Genomic DNA, 18,710 nt, shown 5'->3' with positions numbered 1-18,710 from the left:
AGTAACTGCACCATGGATCAATCTGGGTGCTCCCTTCACACATGAAAGAAACTTTCAATTTCTTTCTATATCACTTTCTACAATTCTTGGGGATTTATTGAAAGTATTTCACACTAAAACGACTATTTAAACAAAATAGCTCAAAGTTTTATGTGCATCCTTAAGACTGTTGTGCGAAAATTAACAGTTTTCACACTCACGCCCAGTAACTGCACCATGGATCAATTCGAGTAAAACAAGAGTTCGTACATTGGCACACAGGGACAAATTGAAATTTGTGTACACAGCATGATACTGTGTACTTTAATACATCTTTCTACATTCTGTAGTGTGCAGCACACAGATAATGTTTTACGGCATGGATTTATTAACAAGCATTGCTTCTAATAATTGAGCATATAGCAGAAATTGCAGGTGCAAAGAAAAAATACATAGGTAAACAAATCACAAGTTTCTAAATTCCACTGTATTTACCACAGCACAGCTGATTTGTTGTGCTTTAAGAAACACTGTGTGCCTGTACAGCAGCAAAGATGTGAGTGTGTGGACACTGTATGCCCATAATGCTTTCACAAATGTCGTTATACTGTAACAGAAGTCTCTGCAGTTTTAGAACTGAGTTTGGACAGTAGCATGTGTGCTTACTGATAGTAATATGTGTAAGAAACAAATGCCTGCATGCTGTTACTTGTGTCTTTCTCCAGTAGCACACCTATTTACTGTAATTAGTATGTAAGGTAACGTCGGCTAGACAAAACTGGACCCAAATGCTGGTACACTGTGACTGGCCTGTGTACTGTTTCCAGTGTGTTTCACTAGTATCACGCCAGCTTACCGTTACTAGAATGTACAGTAAGACTGGTCCAATATGTATACCATATCAAATTGTTTTACCATAAAACAAAGATATAGCATTGTTAAAGACATTACCACGTGAGGGACACAGAAATTGCATTTTAAAAGACATCTATGTGAACTTGCATCGATTAGAAGAGATAGTGACTGTGTGAGAGTTGTATGGTACTGCTAACCAAAGCACTGTTAAAAAGAAGTCTTTCCTCACTAGAGTTGTGTTCTGTCAATGTCTGAGGCAGTGGATTTTTAAATGAGCTAGGAGGCTTAGACTGGCTGAGTCACTGACAGCTTTGCACACTTACTGCAGAGAGTGAGCAGACGAGAGACTAAGACTGAAATTTAGGGCACAGAGTGATTGCAGAAGAGAGTAAGACTCACTCTCACTTCCAGCATGGTGAGTAGACAAGAGAGTAAGCTAGTCCCACAGCTGGAATCCCAGAGTAGGTATAACTCAGTGCTAGTCAGAGTCCATGGTATATGTGACGTCTGCACTCTGCAGCCTGCTGCTCGCAGTAATAAGGTGTGTGTGAAGGCATATTTCAGGAAAAGAGGATGTGTATAGCTCAGCAGTAAAGTATGTGACGGCAGGTCAAGAGGTCCCCAGTTCAAGTCTTGCTTCCCACTTCTCCTTTTAAGGAACAAAAAAAAAATTCTCTGTTACTTATTTCAATTTCTGGAGATTTCTGGAAAGTATGTCACAGAAAAACCACTAATTAAAAAGAGTTTTAGGTTTTATCTGCGTCCGTAAGAGGGTTGTGTGAAAGGACCAGCAGCCGGTCTCCATAGCAGTCCCTGTGACTAGTGAAGCAAGAGTAAGCTTGAGAGTGAATTGGCACCCTTGGCCTAGGACCTGCTGTCATGCTATGTATTTTGGTGTGAATAGTGAAGCATCAGGTGTGTTGAGTGTGTCCATCAGCTTGTAGCCAGGGGCATGAGTCAGGCTGTGTCCCAGACCCTGTGACTAATAAATCAGCAGGTGGTATAGAGAGACTATAAAAGAGGAAGCCGTTCTGATGAGATCCACAGCAGCAGTTTCTAGTCCATCCACTTCCAAATAGTACAACAAGGGGGTATAGCTCAGTGGTAGAGCATTTGACTGCAGATCAAGAGGTCCCTGGTTCAAATCCGGGTGCCCCCTTAATACTTTAAAGAAGCTGTCAATTTCTTTCTGTATCGCTTTTTTCAATTCTTGGGGATTTTTTGAAAGTATGTCACACTAAAACGACTAATTAAGCAAAATAGCTCAAAGTTTTATGTGCATCCTTATGACTCTTGTTGAAAATTAACAGTTTTCACACTCACACCCAGTAACTGCACCATGGATCAATCTGGGTGCCCCCTTCACACATGAAAGAAGCTTTCAGTTTCTTTCTATATCACTTTCTACAATTCTTGGGGATTTATTGAAAGTATTTCACACTAAAACGACGATTTAAACAAAATAGCTCAAAGTTTTATGTGCATCCTTAAGACTGTTGTGCGAAAATTAACAGTTTTCACACTCACGCCCAGTAACTGCACCATGGATCAATTCGAGTAAAACAAGAGTTCGTACATTGGCAGACAGGGACAAATTGAAATTTGTGTACACAGCATGATACTGTGTACTTTAATACATCTTTCTACATTCTGTAGTGTGCAGCACACAGATAATGTTTTACGGCATGGATTTATTAACAAGCATTGCTTCTAATAATTGAGCATATAGCAGAAATTGCAGGTGCAAAGAAAAAATACATAGGTAAACAAATCACAAGTTTCTAAATTCCACTGTATTTACCACAGCACAGCTGATTTGTTGTGCTTTAAGAAACACTGTGTGCCTATACAGCAGCAAAGATGTGAGTGTGTGGACACTGTATGCCCGTAATGCTTTCACAAATGTCCTTATACTGTAACAGAAGTCTCTGCAGTTTTAGAACTGAGTTTGGACAGTAGCATGTGTGCTTACTGATAGTAATATGTGTAAGAAACAAATGCCTGCATGCTGTTACTTGTGTCTTTCTCCAGTAGCACACCTATTTACTGTAATTAGTATGTAAGGTAACGTCGGCTAGACAAAACTGGACCCAAATGCTGGTACACTGTGACTGGCCTGTGTACTGTTTCCAGTGTGTTTCACTAGTATCACGCCAGCTTACCGTTACTAGAATGTACAGTAAGACTGGTCCAATATGTATACCATATCAAATTGTTATACCATAAAACAAAGATATAGCATTGTTAAAGACATTACCATGTGAGGGACACAGAAATTGCATTTTAAAAGACATCTATGTGAACTTGCATCGATTAGAAGAGATAGTGACTGTGTGAGAGTTGTATGGTACTGCTAACCAAAGCACTGTTAAAGAGAAGTCTTTCCTCACTAGAGTTGTGTTCTGTCAATGTCTGAGGCAGTGGATTTTTAAATGAGCTAGGAGGCTTAGACTGGCTGAGTCACTGACAGCTTTGCACACTTACTGCAGAGAGTGAGCAGACGAGAGACTAAGACTGAAATTTAGGGCACAGAGTGATTGCAGAAGAGAGTAAGATTCACTCTCACTTCCAGCATGGTGAGTAGACAAGAGAGTAAGCTAGTCCCACAGCTGGAATCCCAGAGTAGGTATAACTCAGTGCTAGTCAGAGTCCATGGTATTATATGTGACGTCTGCACTCTACAGCCTGCTGCTCGCAGTAATAAGGTGTGTGTGAAGGCATATTTCAGGAAAAGAGGATGTGTATAGCTCAGCAGTAAAGTATGTGACTGCAGATCAAGAGGTCCCCAGTTCAAGTCTTGCTTCCCACTTCTCCTTTTAAGGAACCAAAAAAAAAATCTCTGTTACTTATTTCAATTTCTGGAGATTTCTTGAAAGTATGTCACAGAAAAACCACTAATTAAAAAGAGTTTTAGGTTTTATCTGCGTCCGTAAGAGGGTTGTGTGAAAGGACCAGCAGCCGGTCTCCATAGCAGTCCCTGTGACTAGTGAAGCAAGAGTAAGCTTGAGAGTGAATTGGCACCCTTGGCCTAGGACCTGCTGTCATGCTATGTATTTTGGTGTGAATAGTGAAGCATCAGGTGTGTTGAGTGTGTCCATCAGCTTGTAGCCAGGGGCATGAGTCAGGCTGTGTCCCAGACCCTGTGACTAATAAATCAGCAGGTGGTATAGAGAGCCTATAAAAGAGGAAGCCGTTCTGATGAGATCCATAGCAGCAGTTTCTAGTCCATCCACTTCCAGATAGTACAACAAGGGGGTATAGCTCAGTGGTAGAGCATTTGACTGCAGATCAAGAGGTCCCTGGTTCAAATCCTGGTGCCCCCTTAATACTTTAAAGAAGCTGTCAATTTCTTTCTGTATCGCTTTTTTCAATTCTTGGGGATTTTTTGAAAGTATGTCACACTAAAACGACTAATTAAGCAAAATAGCTCAAAGTTTTATGTGCATCCTTATGACTCGTTGAAAATTAACAGTTTTCACACTCACACCCAGTAACTGCACCATGGATCAATCTGGGTGCCCCCTTCACACATGAAAGAAGCTTTCAATTTCTTTCTATATCACTTTCTACAATTCTTGGGGATTTATTGAAAGTATTTCACACTAAAACGACTATTTAAACAAAATAGCTCAAAGTTTTATGTGCATCCTTAAGACTGTTGTGCGAAAATTAACAGTTTTCACACTCACGCCCAGTAACTGCACCATGGATCAATTCGAGTAAAACAAGAGTTCGTACATTGGCACACAGGGACAAATTGAAATTTGTGTACACAGCATGATACTGTGTACTTTAATACATCTTTCTACATTCTGTAGTGTGCAGCACACAGATAATGTTTTACGGCATGGATTTATTAACAAGCATTGCTTCTAATAATTGAGCATATAGAAGAAATTGCAGGTGCAAAGAAAAAATACATAGGTAAACAAATCACAAGTTTCTAAATTCCACTGTATTTACCAAAGCACAGCTGATTTGTTGTGCTTTAAGAAACACTGTGTGCCTGTACAGCAGCAAAGATGTGAGTGTGTGGACACTGTATGCCCGTAATGCTTTCACAAATGTCCTTATACTGTAACAGAAGTCTCTGCAGTTTTAGAACTGAGTTTGGACAGTAGCATGTGTGCTTACTGATAGTAATATGTGTAAGAAACAAATGCCTGCATGCTGTTACTTGTGTCTTTCTCCAGTAGCACACCTATTTACTGTAATTAGTATGTAAGGTAACGTCGGCTAGACAAAACTGGACCCAAATGCTGGTACACTGTGACTGGCCTGTGTACTGTTTCCAGTGTGTTTCACTAGTATCACGCCAGCTTACCGTTACTAGAATGTACAGTAAGACTGGTCCAATATGTATACCATATCAAATTGTTTTACCATAAAACAAAGATATAGCATTGTTAAAGACATTACCACGTGAGGGACACAGAAATTGCATTTTAAAAGACATCTATGTGAACTTACATTGATTAGAAGAGATAGTGACTGTGTGAGAGTTGTATGGTACTGCTAACCAAAGCACTGTTAAAAAGAAGTCTTTCCTCACTAGAGTTGTGTTCTGTCAAAGTCTGAGGCAGTGGATTTTTAAATGAGCTAGGAGGCTTAGACTGGCTGAGTCACTGACAGCTTTGCACACTTACTGCAGAGAGTGAGCAGACGAGAGACTAAGACTGAAATTTAGGGCACAGAGTGATTGCAGAAGAGAGTAAGACTCACTCTCACTTCCAGCATGGTGAGTAGACAAGAGAGTAAGCTAGTCCCACAGCTGGAATCCCAGAGTAGGTATAACTCAGTGCTAGTCAGAGTCCATGGTATTATATGTGACGTCTGCACTCTACAGCCTGCTGCTCGCAGTAATAAGGTGTGTGTGAAGGCATACTTCAGGAAAAGAGGATGTGTATAGCTCAGCAGTAAAGTATGTGACTGCAGATCAAGAGGTCCCCAGTTCAAGTCTTGCTTCCCACTTCTCCTTTTAAGGAACAAAAAAAAAATTCTCTGTTACTTATTTCAATTTCTGGAGATTTCTTGAAAGTATGTCACAGAAAAACCACTAATTAAAAAGAGTTTTAGGTTTTATCTGCGTCCGTAAGAGGGTTGTGTGAAAGGACCAGCAGCCGGTCTCCATAGCAGTCCCTGTGACTAGTGAAGCAAGAGTAAGCTTGAGAGTGAATTGGCACCCTTGGCCTAGGACCTGCTGTCATGCTATGTATTTTGGTGTGAATAGTGAAGCATCAGGTGTGTTGAGTGTGTCCATCAGCTTGTAGCCAGGGGCATGAGTCAGGCTGTGTCCCAGACCGTGTGACTAATAAATCAGCAGGTGGTATAGAGAGCCTATAAAAGAGGAAGCCGTTCTGATGAGATCCACAGCAGCAGTTTCTAGTCCATCCACTTCCAGATAGTACAACAAGGGGGTATAGCTCAGTGGTAGAGCATTTGACTGCAGATCAAGAGGTCCCTGGTTCAAATCCGGGTGCCCCCTTAATACTTTAAAGAAGCTGTCAATTTCTTTCTGTATCGCTTTTTTCAATTCTTGGGGATTTTTTGAAAGTATGTCACACTAAAACGACTAATTAAGCAAAATAGCTCAAAGTTTTATGTGCATCCTTAAGACTCTTGTTGAAAATTAACAGTTTTCACACTCACACCCAGTAAGTGCACCATGGATCAATCTGGGTGCCCCCTTCACACATGAAAGAAGCTGTCAATTTCTTTCTATATCACTTTCTACAATTCTTGGGGATTTATTGAAAGTATTTCACACTAAAACGACTATTTAAACAAAATAGCTCAAAGTTTTATGTGCATCCTTAAGACTGTTGTGCGAAAATTAACAGTTTTCACACTCACGCCCAGTAACTGCACCATGGATCAATTCGAGTAAAACAAGAGTTCGTACATTGGCACACAGAGACATCTTGAAATTTGTGTACACAGCATGATACTGTGTACTTTAATACATCTTTCTACATTCTGTAGTGTGCAGCTGTTGGAAAATGGGTTATTGGTAGGGCAGGTAGGTACCTACACCTAGCAACAAGCCACAAACCTCCACATAAGTACAGTTAGGTCTCAGTAAATTAATCCCAGCTCTACCCTTGGTAGCTTGGCATCGAGCGTCAAGGCTTAACTTAGGAGACAAAGTGTAAAGCATTCAAATATCACAAAACAGTAATTAAATAAAACACAGGAAACAGTTTAAAAATCCAAAACCAATTTATAAAAATAGCTTATATTTTTATCTTTAAAATGACACAAAAACGATTAAAATCGGTTCAGGGGAACCGGAGATATGAATTTTTAAAGTATTATTAATTTCTAGCGCTTAGAAACAAAAAGCGCCAATCGGGTCATCTGGTTGCACCAGGACCGGGGCAAAGTCAAACTTTCAGGCCGACCGCGATGGAGCCCTGCTCGGCTACAAGTCGCGGGAGGCCTCGGTTAAAAAGTTACCTTCTGACTTAGTCTCTTTTTTGATGTTTTTCTTCCCCGGGACGAACCTGCCAGTTGGATCCGACCTCCTGGAGCCCTTGTCCGGATACGCGAAGTCGGTTTCCTCGGTGGTGATTTTTACCTTCGGACTTAGTCGTTTTTTCGAGATGAAAATCCTTCGACCGGGGTAAACCTGGATCTTGATCCGACGTCCGTGGAGCCCTTCTCGGATACGATGGCTGGAAGGTCCTGGTCAACTTTTTACGTTCGGACTTAGTCTCTTTTTTGGATGTTTTTCTTTACCGGGACGAACCACGAAGTCAGGCCGGGTCGCGGTTGAGGCAAGCCGGCTAGAATTTCCGCGTCGGGTCGGTCACTTTATGGAGCTTTTTTTCAAAAATTCTCCAATCTTTTCCAAACTTCTGGGGCTTCACCCAGATGTTCTTTCAAGGTTCTTTTGGGGTCCACAGCTCACCCCAAGGGTCCAGAAGTTCTGTGATGGTCCTTGGGAAGTGCGGACTTCAACTCCCAGAATGCACCTGGCGCAAACTCCTTTTTGGCCACTGGACAGTGGTCAGCTGGTCACTTTTTTCAGGAGTTGGTGCAGGGGACTCTGGTTTAGCAATTTTTCACCTGTAGCAAACAGGGAGTCCCTCCTTGAACCAGTTGAAGCCAGGCAAAGTCCTTCTTGTGGTGAAGCCCAAGTGTGCAGCTGGTGCAGTCCTTCTGAGTGCAGGTTCCAGGTGCAGGCCAGGGGTCCAGCAGGGCAGTCCTTCTTCTTCTTTAGTTCCTTTCTTGTTGAATTCTGGAGGGGATCTGAGGCGTGGGTGCAGGTCTGCCAGTTTTATCCTTGCTCCTGGGTGAAAAGCAGGGGGGTCCTGATCCTCCAATCAGGTACAGGGTCGTCCCCCTGTGATGACCACTTCCTGGGAAGTATGGCAAAAATCCATCCCAGAAGGCAACAGTCTCCAAAAATCCAACATGGGTGAATCTGATTTTTGGAGGTTACATCTGGCTGAGCCCACCCACTGGTGTGGCTAAAAATCATAAACACACCCCTCTCCTGCCCTCTCCTAATCTAATCAAGGGGGCACCTAGCTGTCTGGGGTTGCAGGATGTGGGGGTGTTGCTGGGTGCTGCAAATGTCCTTCTCTGCCTTTGAAGACCAGTTTGGCAGCCCTCCCCCTTCCTGCCTCACCATCTGCTGAGGGGAGATTCTCTCCCCCAAGCACATTCCTTTGTGTGAAGTCAGGCCACTTCACACCTCATCAAGGTAGCCTGGCAGAAGCTGCTGCAGGCTGGCCAATCAGAGCACAGCAGCAAAAACAATGCAGAGCTGAAATTGGCAACTTTTTAGGTAAAGTCTAAACTTTTTACCTGAACTAGTTATAATAAATCCTACAACTGGAAGTTGTAGGATTTATTACAACAATTAATTTGATACCAAATTCTTGGTATGCAACATTTAAGGAGACTTTAAAATTTAAAATAAAGTCTGCCCATTCTAGCCTATGAAGGCCATTTACTTCAATGAGGGAAAAACGAATTTGGCTGTTTTTACCTCACCAGGGCTTATAAATCTATTTTTATAAAGTCCATGCTTATAGTTACATGGGACCCAGCCCTAGGGGCACATAGGGCACACCTTAGGGGTGACTTATAGGTAAAAATAAGGTAGTTTAAGACTTTGGAAGTACCTTTAATTCCAAAGTCGAATTTGCATATAACTTTAATTTAAAAGCAGCCAGCAAGGCAGGCTTGCTTTTAAAATGACACTGGGCACCTCAGCAATACACCTAGGTGTGCACCACCTATGCTGTGGTCCCTAAACCTACATGCCCTACCATATACTAGGGACTTATAGGTAGGTTAACTTAGCCAATTATAATTAGCCTAATTTGCATATCCATTTTACACAGAGCACAGGCCCTGGGACTGCTTAGCAGTACCCAGGGCACAATCAAAGTCAGGAAAACACCAGCAAAAAGAGGAAAATGGGGGCAAAAAGTTATGGGGCCTCTGCAATCAGCCCTGTTTTCTCACAAAAGAGTTTTAGGTTTTATCTGTGTCCGTAAGAGGGTTGTGTGAAAGGACCAGCAGCCGGTCTCCATAGCAGTCCCTGTGACTAGTGAAGCAAGAGTAAGCTTGAGAGTGAATTGGCACCCTTGGCCTAGGACCTGCTGTCATGCTATGTATTTTGGTGTGAATAGTGAAGCAGCAGGTGTGTTGAGTGTGTCCATCAGCTTGTAGCCAGGGGCATGAGTCAGGCTGTGTCCCAGACCCTGTGACTAATAAATCAGCAGGTGGTATAGAGAGCCTATAAAAGAGGAAGCCGTTCTGATGAGATCCACAGCAGCAGTTTCTAGTCCATCCACTTCCAGATAGTATAACAAGGGGGTATAGCTCAGTGGTAGAGCATTTGACTGCAGATCAAGAGGTCCCTGGTTCAAATCCGGGTGCCCCCTTAATACTTTAAAGAAGCTGTCAATTTCTTTCTGTATCGCTTTTGTCAATTCTTGGGGATTTTTTGAAAGTATGTCACACTAAAACGACTAATTAAGCAAAATAGCTCAAAGTTTTATGTGCATCCTTAAGACTCTTGTTGACAATTAACAGTTTTCACACTCACACCCAGTAACTGCACCATGGATCAATCTGGGTGCCCCCTTCACACATGAAAGAAGCTGTCAATTTCTTTCTATATCACTTTCTACAATTCTTCGGGATTTATTGAAAGTATTTCACACTAAAACGACTATTTAAACAAAATAGCTCAAAGTTTTATGTGCATCCTTAAGACTGTTGTGCGAAAATTAACAGTTTTCACACTTACGCCCAGTAACTGCACCATAGATCAATTCGAGTAAAACAAGAGTTCGTACATTGGCACACAGAGACAAATTGAAATTTGTGTACACAGCATGATACTGTGTACTTTAATACATCTTTCTACATTCTGTAGTATGCAGCACACACATAATGTTTTACGGCATGCATTTATTAACAAGCATTGCTTCTAATATTTGAGCATATAGCAGAAATTGCAGATGCAAAGAAAAAATACATGGGTAAACAAATCACAAGTTTCTAAATTCCACTGTATTTACCACAGCATAGCTGATTTGTTGTGCTTTAAGAAACACTGTGTGCCTGTACAGCAGCAAAGATGTGAGTGTGTGGACACTGTATGCCCGTAATGCTTTCACAAATGTCCTTATACTGTAACAGAAGTCTTTGAGGTTTTAGAACTGAGTTTGGACAGTAGCATGTGTGCTTACTGATAGTAATATGTGTAAGAAACAAATGCCTGCATGCTGTTACTTGTGTCTTTCTCCAGTAGCACACCTATTTACTGTAATTAGTATGTAAGGTAACATCGGCTAGACAAAACTGGACCCAAATGCTGGTACACTGTGACTGGCCTGTGTACTGTTTCCAGTGTGTTTCACTAGTATCACGCCAGCTTACCGTTACTAGAATGTACAGTAAGATTGGTCCAATATGTATACCATATCAAATTTGTTACCATAAAACAAAGATATAGCATTGTTATAGACATTACCACGTGAGGGACACAGAAATTGCATTTTAAAAGACATGTATGTGAACTTGCATCGATTAGAAGAGATAGTGACTGTGTGAGAGTTGTATGGTACTGCTAACCAAAGCACTGTTAAAAAGAAGTCTTTCCTCACTAGAGTTGTGTTCTGTCAATGTCTGAGGCAGTGGATTTTTAAATGAGATAGGAGGCTTAGACTGGCTCAGTCACTGACAGCTTTGCACACTTACTGCAGAGAGTGAGCAGACGAGAGACTAAGACTGAAATTTAGGGCACAGAGTGATTGCAGAAGAGAGTAAGACTCACTCTCACTTCCACCATGGTGAGTAGACAAGAGAGTAAGGTAGTCCCACAGCTGGAATCCCAGAGTAGGTATAACTCAGTGCTAGTCAGAGTCCATGGTATTATATGTGACGTCTGCACTCTACAGCCTGCTGCTCGCAGTAATAAGGTGTGTGTGAAGGCATAACTCTTGAATGAGGATCTGTATAGCTCAGCAGTAAAGTATGTGACTGCAGATCAAGAGGTCCCCAGTTCAAGTCTTGCTTCCCACTTCACCTTTTAAGGAACAAAAAAAAATTTATCTCTTACTTATTTCAATTTCTGGTGATTTCTCGAAAGTATGTCACAGAAAAACTACTAATTAAAAAGAGTTTTAAGTTTTATCTGCGTCCGTAAGAGGGTTGTGTGAAAGGACCAGCAGCCGGTCTCCATAGCAGTCCCTGTGACTAGTGAAGCAAGAGTAAGCTTGAGAGTGAATTGGCACCCTTGGCCTAGGACCTGCTGTCATGCTATGTATTTTGATGTGAATCGTGAAGCAGCAGGTGTGTTGAGTGTGTCCATCAGCTTGTAGCCAGGGGCATGAGTCAGGCTGTGTCCCAGACCCTGTGACTAATAAATCAGCAGGTGGTATAGAGAGCCTATAAAAGAGGAAGCCGTTCTGATGAGATCCACAGCAGCAGTTTCTAGTACATCCACTTCCAGATATTACAACAAGGGGGTATAGCTCAGTGGTAGAGCATTTGACTGCAGATCAAGAGGGCCCTGGTTCAAATCCAGGTGCCCCCTTAATACTTTAAAGAAGCTGTCAATTTCTTTCTGTATCGCTTTTTTCAATTCTTGGGGATTATTTGAAAGTATGTCACACTAAAACGACTAATTAAGCAAAATAGCTCAAAGTTTTATGTGCATCCTTAAGACTCTTGTTGAAAATTAACAGTTTTCACACTCACACCCAGTAACTGCACCATGGATCAATCTGGGTGCCCCCTTCACACATGAAAGAAGCTGTCAACTTCTTTCCATATCACTTTCTACAATTCTTGGGGATTTATTGAAAGTATTTCACACTAAAACGACTATTTAAACAAAATAGCTCAAAGTTTTATGTGCATCCTTAAGACTGTTGTGCGAAAATTAACAGTTTTCACACTCACGCCCAGTAACTGCACCATGGATCAATTCGAGTAAAACAAGAGTTCGTACATTGGCACACAGAGACAAATTGAAATTTGTGTACACAGCATGATACTGTGTACTTTAATACATCTTTCTACATTCTGTAGTGTGCAGCACACAGATAATGTTTTACGGCATGGATTTATTAACAAGCATTGCTTCTAATATTTGAGCATATAGCAGAAATTGCAGATGCAAAGAAAAAATACATGGGTAAACAAATCACAAGTTTCTAAATTCCACTGTATTTACCACAGCACAGCTGATTTGTTGTGCTTTAAGAAACACTGTGTGCCTGTACAGCAGCAAAGATGTGAGTGTGTGGACACTGTATGCTCGTAATGCTTTCACAAATGTCCTTATACTGTAACAGAAGTCTCTGCAGTTTTAGAACTGAGTTTGGACAGTAGCATGTGTGCTTACTGATAGTAATATGTGTAAGAAACAAATGCCTGCATGCTGTTACTTGTGTCTTTCTCCAGTAGCACACCTATTTACTGTAATTAGTATGTAAGGTAACGTCGGCTACACAAAACTGGACCCAAATGCTGGTACACTGTGACTGGCCTGTGTACTGTTTCCAGTGTGTTTCACTAGTATCACGCCAGCTTACCGTTACTAGAATGTACAGTAAGACCGATACAATATGTATACCATATCAAATTGTTTTGCCATAAAACAAAGATATAGCATTGTTAAAGACATTACCACGTGAGGGACACAGAAATTGGATTTTAAAAGACATCTATGTGAACTTGCATCGATCAGAAGAGATAGTGACTGTGTGAGAGTTGTATGGTACTGCTAACCAAAGCACTGTTAAAAAGAAGTCTTTCCTCACTAGAGTTGTGTTCTGTCAATGTCTGAGGCAGTGGATTTTTAAATGAGCTAGGAGGCTTAGACTGGCTGAGTCACTGACAGCTTTGCACACTTACTGCAGAGAGTGAGCAGACAAGAGACTAAGACTGAAATTTAGGGCACAGAGTGATTGCAGAAGAGAGTAAGACTCACTCTCACTTCCAGCATGGTGAGTAGACAAGAGAGTAAGCTAGTCCCACAGCTGGAATCCCAGAGTAGGTATAACTCAGTGCTAGTCAGAGTCCATGGTATTATATGTGACGTCTGCACTCTACAGCCTGCTGCTTGCAGTAATAAGGTGTGTGTGAAGGCATAATTCTTGCATGTGGATCCGTATAGCTCAGCAGTAATGTATGTGACTGCAGATCAAGAGGTCCCCAGTTGAAGTCTTGCTTCCCACTTCTCCTTTTAAGGAACAAAAAACAAATTCTCTCTTACTTATTTCAATTTCTGGAGATTTCTTGAAAGTATGTCACAGAAAAACCACTAATTAAAAAGAGTTTTAGGTTTTATCTGCGTCCGTAAGAGGGTTGTGTGAAAGGACCAGCAGCTGGTCTCCATAGCAGTCCCTGTGACTAGTGAAGCAAGAGTAAGCTTGAGAGTGAATTGGCACCCTTGGCCTAGGACCTGCTGTCATGCTATGTATTTTGGTGTGAATAGTGAAGCAGCAGGTGTGTTGAGTGTGTCCATCAGCTTGTAGCCAGGGGCATGAGTCAGGCTGTGTCCCAGACCCTGTGACTAATAAATCAGCAGGTGGTATAGAGAGCCTATCAAAGAGGAAGCCGTTCTGATGAGATCCACAGCAGCACTTTCTAGTCCATCCACTTCCATATATTACAACAAGGGGGTGTAGCTCAGTGGTAGAGTATTTGGCTGCAGATCAAGAGGTCCCTGGTTCAAATCCGGGTGCCCCCTTAATACTTTAAAGGAGCTGTCAATTTCTTTCTGTATCGTTTTTTTCAATTCTTGGGGATTTTTTTAAAGTATGTCACACTAAAACGACTAATTAAGCAAAATAGCTCAAAGTTTTATGTGCATCCTTAAGACTCTTGTTGAAAATTAACAGTTTTCACACTCACACCCACCTCTCACAACTGCACCATGGATCAATCTGGGTGCCCCCTTCTCACATGAAAGAAGCTGTCAATTTCTTTCTATATCACTTTCTACAATTCTTGATGATTTATTGAAAGTATATCACACTAAAACGACTATTTAAACAAAATAGCTCAAAGTTTTATGTGCATCCTTAAGACTGTTGTGCGAAAATTAACAGTTTTCACACTCACGCCCAGTAACTGCACCATGGATCAATTTGAGTAAAACAAGAGTTCGTACATTGGCACACAGAGACAAATTGAAATTTGTGTACACAGCATGATACTGTGTACTTTAATACATCTTTCTACATTCTGTAGTGTGCAGCACACAGATAATGTTTTACGGCATGGATTTATTAACAAGCATTGCTTCTAATAATTGAGCATATAGCAGAAATTGCAGGTGCAAAGAAAAAATACATGGGTAAACAAATCACAAGTTTCTAAATTCCACTGTATTTACCACAGCACAGCTGATTTGTTGTGCTTTAAGAAACACTGTGTGCCTGTACAGAAGCAAAGATGTGAGTGTGTGGACACTGTATGCCCGTAATGCTTTCACAAATGTCCTTATACTGTAACAGAAGTCTCTGCAGTTTTAGAACTGAGTTTGGACAGTAGCATGTGTGCTTACTGATAGTAATATGTGTAAGAAACAAATGCCTGCATGCTGTTACTTGTGTCTTTCTCCAGTAGCACAACTATTTACTGTAATTAGTATGTAAGGTAACGTCGGCTAGACAAAACTGGACCCAAATGCTGATACACTGTGACTGGCCTGTGTACTGTTTCCAGTGTGTTTCACTAGTATCACGCCAGCTTACCGTTACTAGAATGTACAGTAAGACTGGTCCAATATGTATACCATATCAAATTGTTTTACCATAAAACAAAGATATAGCATTGTTAAAGACATTAGCACGTGAGGGACACAGAAATTGCATTTTAAAAGACATCTATGTGAACTTGCATTGATTAGAAGAGATAGTGACTGTGTGAGAGCTGTATGGTACTGCTAACCAAAGCACTGTTAAAAAGAAGTCTTTCCTCACTAGAGTTGTGTTCTGTCAATGTCTGAGGCAGTGGATTTTTAAATGAGCTAGGAGGCTTATACTGGCTGTGTCACTGACAGCATTGCACACTTACTGCAGAGAGTGAGCAGACGAGAGACTTTGACTGAAATTTAGGGCACAGAGTGCAGAAGAGAGTAAGACTCACTCTCACTTCCAGCATGGTGAGTAGACAAGAGAGTAAACTAGTCCCACAGCTGGAATCCCAGAGTAGGTATAACTCAGTGCTAGTCAGAGTCCATGGTATTATATGTGACGTCTGCACTCTACAGCCTGCTGCACGCAGTAATAAGGTGTGTGTGAAGGCATGTTTCTGGAAAAGAGGATGTGTATAGCCCAGCAGTAAAGTATGCGACTGCAGATCAAGAGGTCCCCATTTCAAGTCTTGCTTCCCACTTCTCCTTTTAAGGAACAAAAAAAAAAATTCTCTCTTACTTATTTCAATTTCTGGTGATTTCTCGAAAGTATGTCACAGAAAAACCACTAATTAAAAAGAGTTTTAGGTTTTATCTGCGTCCGTAAGAGGGTTGTGTGAAAGGACCAGCAGCCGGTCTCCATAGCAGTCCCTGTGACTAGTGAAGCAAGAGTAAGCTTGAGAGTGAATTGGCACCCTTGGCCTAGGACCTGCTGTCATGCTATGTATTTTGGTGTGCATAGTGAAGCAGCAGGTGTGTTGAGTGTGTCCATCAGCTTGTAGCCAGGGGCATGAGTCAGGCTGTGTCCCAGACCCTGTGACTAATAAATCAGCAGGTGGTATAGAGACAGCCTATAAAAGAGGAAGTCGTTCTGATGAGATCCACAGCAGCAGTTTCTAGTACATCCACTTCCAGATATTACAACAAGGGGGTATATCTCAGTGGTAGAGCATTTGACTGCAGATCAAGAGGGCCCTGGTTCAAATCCAGGTGCCCCCTTAATACTTTAAAGATGCTGTCAATTTCTTTCTGTATCGCTTTTTTCAATTCTTGGGGAATTTTTTAAAGTATGTCACACTAAAACGACTAATTAAGCAAAATAGCTCAAAGTTTTATGTGCATCCTTAAGACTCTTGTTGAAAATTAACAGTTTTCACACTCACACCCAGTAACTGCACCATGGATCAATCTGGGTGCCCCCTTCACACATGAAAGAAGCTGTCAATTTCTTTCCATATCACTTTCTACAATTCTTGGGGATTTATTGAAAGTATTTCACACTCAAACGACTATTTAAACAAAATAGCTCAAAGTTTTATGTGCATCCTTAAGACTGTTGTGCGAAAATTAACAGTTTTCACACTCACGCCCAGTAACTGCACCATGGATCAATTTGAGTAAAACAAGAGTTCGTACATTGGCACACAGAGACAAATTGAAATTTGTGTACACAGCATGATACTGTGTACTTTAATACATCTTTCTACATTCTGGAGTGTGCAGCACACAGATAATGTTTTACGGCATGGATTTATTAACAAGCATTGCTTCTAATATTTGAGCATATAGCAGAAATTGCAGATGCAAAGAAAAAATACATGGGTAAACAAATCACAAGTTTCTAAATTCCACTGTATTTACCACAGCACAGCTGATTTGTTGTGCTTTAAGAAACACTGTGTGCCTGTACAGCAGCAAAGATGTGAGTGTGTGGACACTGTATGCCCGTAATGCTTTCACAAATGTCCTTATACTGTAACAGAAGTCTCTGCAGTTTTAGAACTGAGTTTGGACAGTAGCATGTGTGCTTACTGATAGTAATATGTGTAAGAAACAAATGCCTGCATGCTGTTACTTGTGTCTTTCTCCAGTAGCACACCTATTTACTGTAATTAGTATGTAAGGTAACGTCGGCTACACAAAACTGGACCCAAATGCTGGTACACTGTGACTGGCCTGTGTACTGTTTCCAGTGTGTTTCACTAGTATCACGCCAGCTTACCGTTACTAGAATGTACAGTAAGACCGGTACAATATGTATACCATATCAAATTGTTTTGCCATAAAACAAAGATATAGCATTGTTAAAGACATTACCACGTGAGGGACACAGAAATTGCATTTTAAAAGACATCTATGTGAACTTGCATCGATCAGAAGAGATAGTGACTGTGTGAGAGTTGTATGGTACTGCTAAACAAAGCACTGTTAAAAATAAGTCTTTCCTCACTAGAGTTGTGTTCTGTCAATGTCTGAGGCAGTGGATTTTTAAATGAGCTAGGAGGCTTAGACTGGCTGAGTCACTGACAGCTTTGCACACTTACTGCAGAGAGTGAGCAGACAAGAGACTAAGACTGAAATTTAGGGCACAGAGTGATTGCAGAAGAGAGTAAGACTCACTCTCACTTCCACCATGGTGAGTAGACAAGAGAGTAAGCTAGTCCCACAGCTGGAATCCCAGAGTAGGTATAACTCAGTGCTAGTCAGAGTCCATGGTATTATATGTGACGTCTGCACTCTACAGCCTGCTGCTCGCAGTAATAAGGTGTGTGTGAAGGCATAACTCTTGAGTGAGGATCTGTATAGCTCTGCAGTAAAGTATGTGACTGCAGATCAAGAGGTCCCCAGTTCAAGTCTTGCTTCCCACTTCACCTTTTAAGGAACAAAAAAAAATGTATCTCTTAATTATTTCAATTTCTGGTGATTTCTCGAAAGTATGTCACAGAAAAACCACTAATTAAAAAGAGTTTTAGGTTTTATCTGCGTCCGTAAGAGGGTTGTGTGAAAGGACCAGCAGCTGGTCTCCATAGCAGTCCCTGTGACTAGTGAAGCAAGAGTAAGCTTGAGAGTGAATTGGCACCCTTGGCCTAGGACCTGCTGTCATGCTATGTATTTTGGTGTGAATAGTGAAGCAGCAGGTGTGTTGAGTGTGTCCATCAGCTTGTAGCCAGGGGCATGAGTCAGGCTGTGTCCCAGACCCTGTGACTAATAAATCAGCAGGTGGTATAGAGAGCCTATCAAAGAGGAAGCCGTTCTGATGAGATCCACAGCAGCACTTTCTAGTCCATCCACTTCCATATATTACAACAAGGGGGTGTAGCTCAGTGGTAGAGTATTTGGCTGCAGATCAAGAGGTCCCTGGTTCAAATCCGGGTGCCCCCTTAATACTTTAAAGGAGCTGTCAATTTCTTTCTGTATCGTTTTTTTCAATTCTTGGGGATTTTTTTAAAGTATGTCACACTAAAACGACTAATTAAGCAAAATAGCTCAAAGTTTTATGTGCATCCTTAAGACTCTTGTTGAAAATTAACAGTTTTCACACTCACACCCACCTCTCACAACTGCACCATGGATCAATCTGGGTGCCCCCTTCTCACATGAAAGAAGCTGTCAATTTCTTTCTATATCACTTTCTACAATTCTTGATGATTTATTGAAAGTATATCACACTAAAACGACTATTTAAACAAAATAGCTCAAA

General features: G+C 41.3%; 8 non-coding genes across 8 annotated transcripts; all 8 read left to right on the top strand.

Moving 5' to 3' along the window:
- The first annotated feature begins 1,921 nt into the window (after window positions 1-1,921).
- On the top strand, window positions 1,922-1,993 carry TRNAC-GCA (transfer RNA cysteine (anticodon GCA)). The gene has a single exon. It is a non-coding gene; the product is annotated as a tRNA-Cys (tRNA).
- A 2,092-nt stretch (window positions 1,994-4,085) lies between these two features.
- TRNAC-GCA (transfer RNA cysteine (anticodon GCA)) lies at window positions 4,086-4,157 on the top strand. The gene has a single exon. It is a non-coding gene; the product is annotated as a tRNA-Cys (tRNA).
- Window positions 4,158-6,247: 2,090 nt separating this feature from the next.
- Window positions 6,248-6,319, top strand: TRNAC-GCA (transfer RNA cysteine (anticodon GCA)). Its single transcript has one exon. It is a non-coding gene; the product is annotated as a tRNA-Cys (tRNA).
- Window positions 6,320-9,662: 3,343 nt separating this feature from the next.
- Window positions 9,663-9,734, top strand: TRNAC-GCA (transfer RNA cysteine (anticodon GCA)). The gene has a single exon. It is a non-coding gene; the product is annotated as a tRNA-Cys (tRNA).
- A 2,090-nt stretch (window positions 9,735-11,824) lies between these two features.
- On the top strand, window positions 11,825-11,896 carry TRNAC-GCA (transfer RNA cysteine (anticodon GCA)). The gene has a single exon. It is a non-coding gene; the product is annotated as a tRNA-Cys (tRNA).
- Window positions 11,897-13,987: 2,091 nt separating this feature from the next.
- TRNAC-GCA (transfer RNA cysteine (anticodon GCA)) lies at window positions 13,988-14,059 on the top strand. The gene has a single exon. It is a non-coding gene; the product is annotated as a tRNA-Cys (tRNA).
- A 2,097-nt stretch (window positions 14,060-16,156) lies between these two features.
- TRNAC-GCA (transfer RNA cysteine (anticodon GCA)) lies at window positions 16,157-16,228 on the top strand. Its single transcript has one exon. It is a non-coding gene; the product is annotated as a tRNA-Cys (tRNA).
- A 2,091-nt stretch (window positions 16,229-18,319) lies between these two features.
- Window positions 18,320-18,391, top strand: TRNAC-GCA (transfer RNA cysteine (anticodon GCA)). Its single transcript has one exon. It is a non-coding gene; the product is annotated as a tRNA-Cys (tRNA).
- Window positions 18,392-18,710: the final 319 nt, after the last annotated feature.

The sequence above is a fragment of the Pleurodeles waltl genome, chromosome 4_1 (genome assembly GCF_031143425.1).
Source record: "Pleurodeles waltl isolate 20211129_DDA chromosome 4_1, aPleWal1.hap1.20221129, whole genome shotgun sequence".
Classification (NCBI taxonomy): Eukaryota; Metazoa; Chordata; class Amphibia; order Caudata; family Salamandridae; genus Pleurodeles; species Pleurodeles waltl.
Note: the sequence above shows the minus strand (reverse complement) of the source record. Positions and strands in the feature narration are given on the sequence as shown.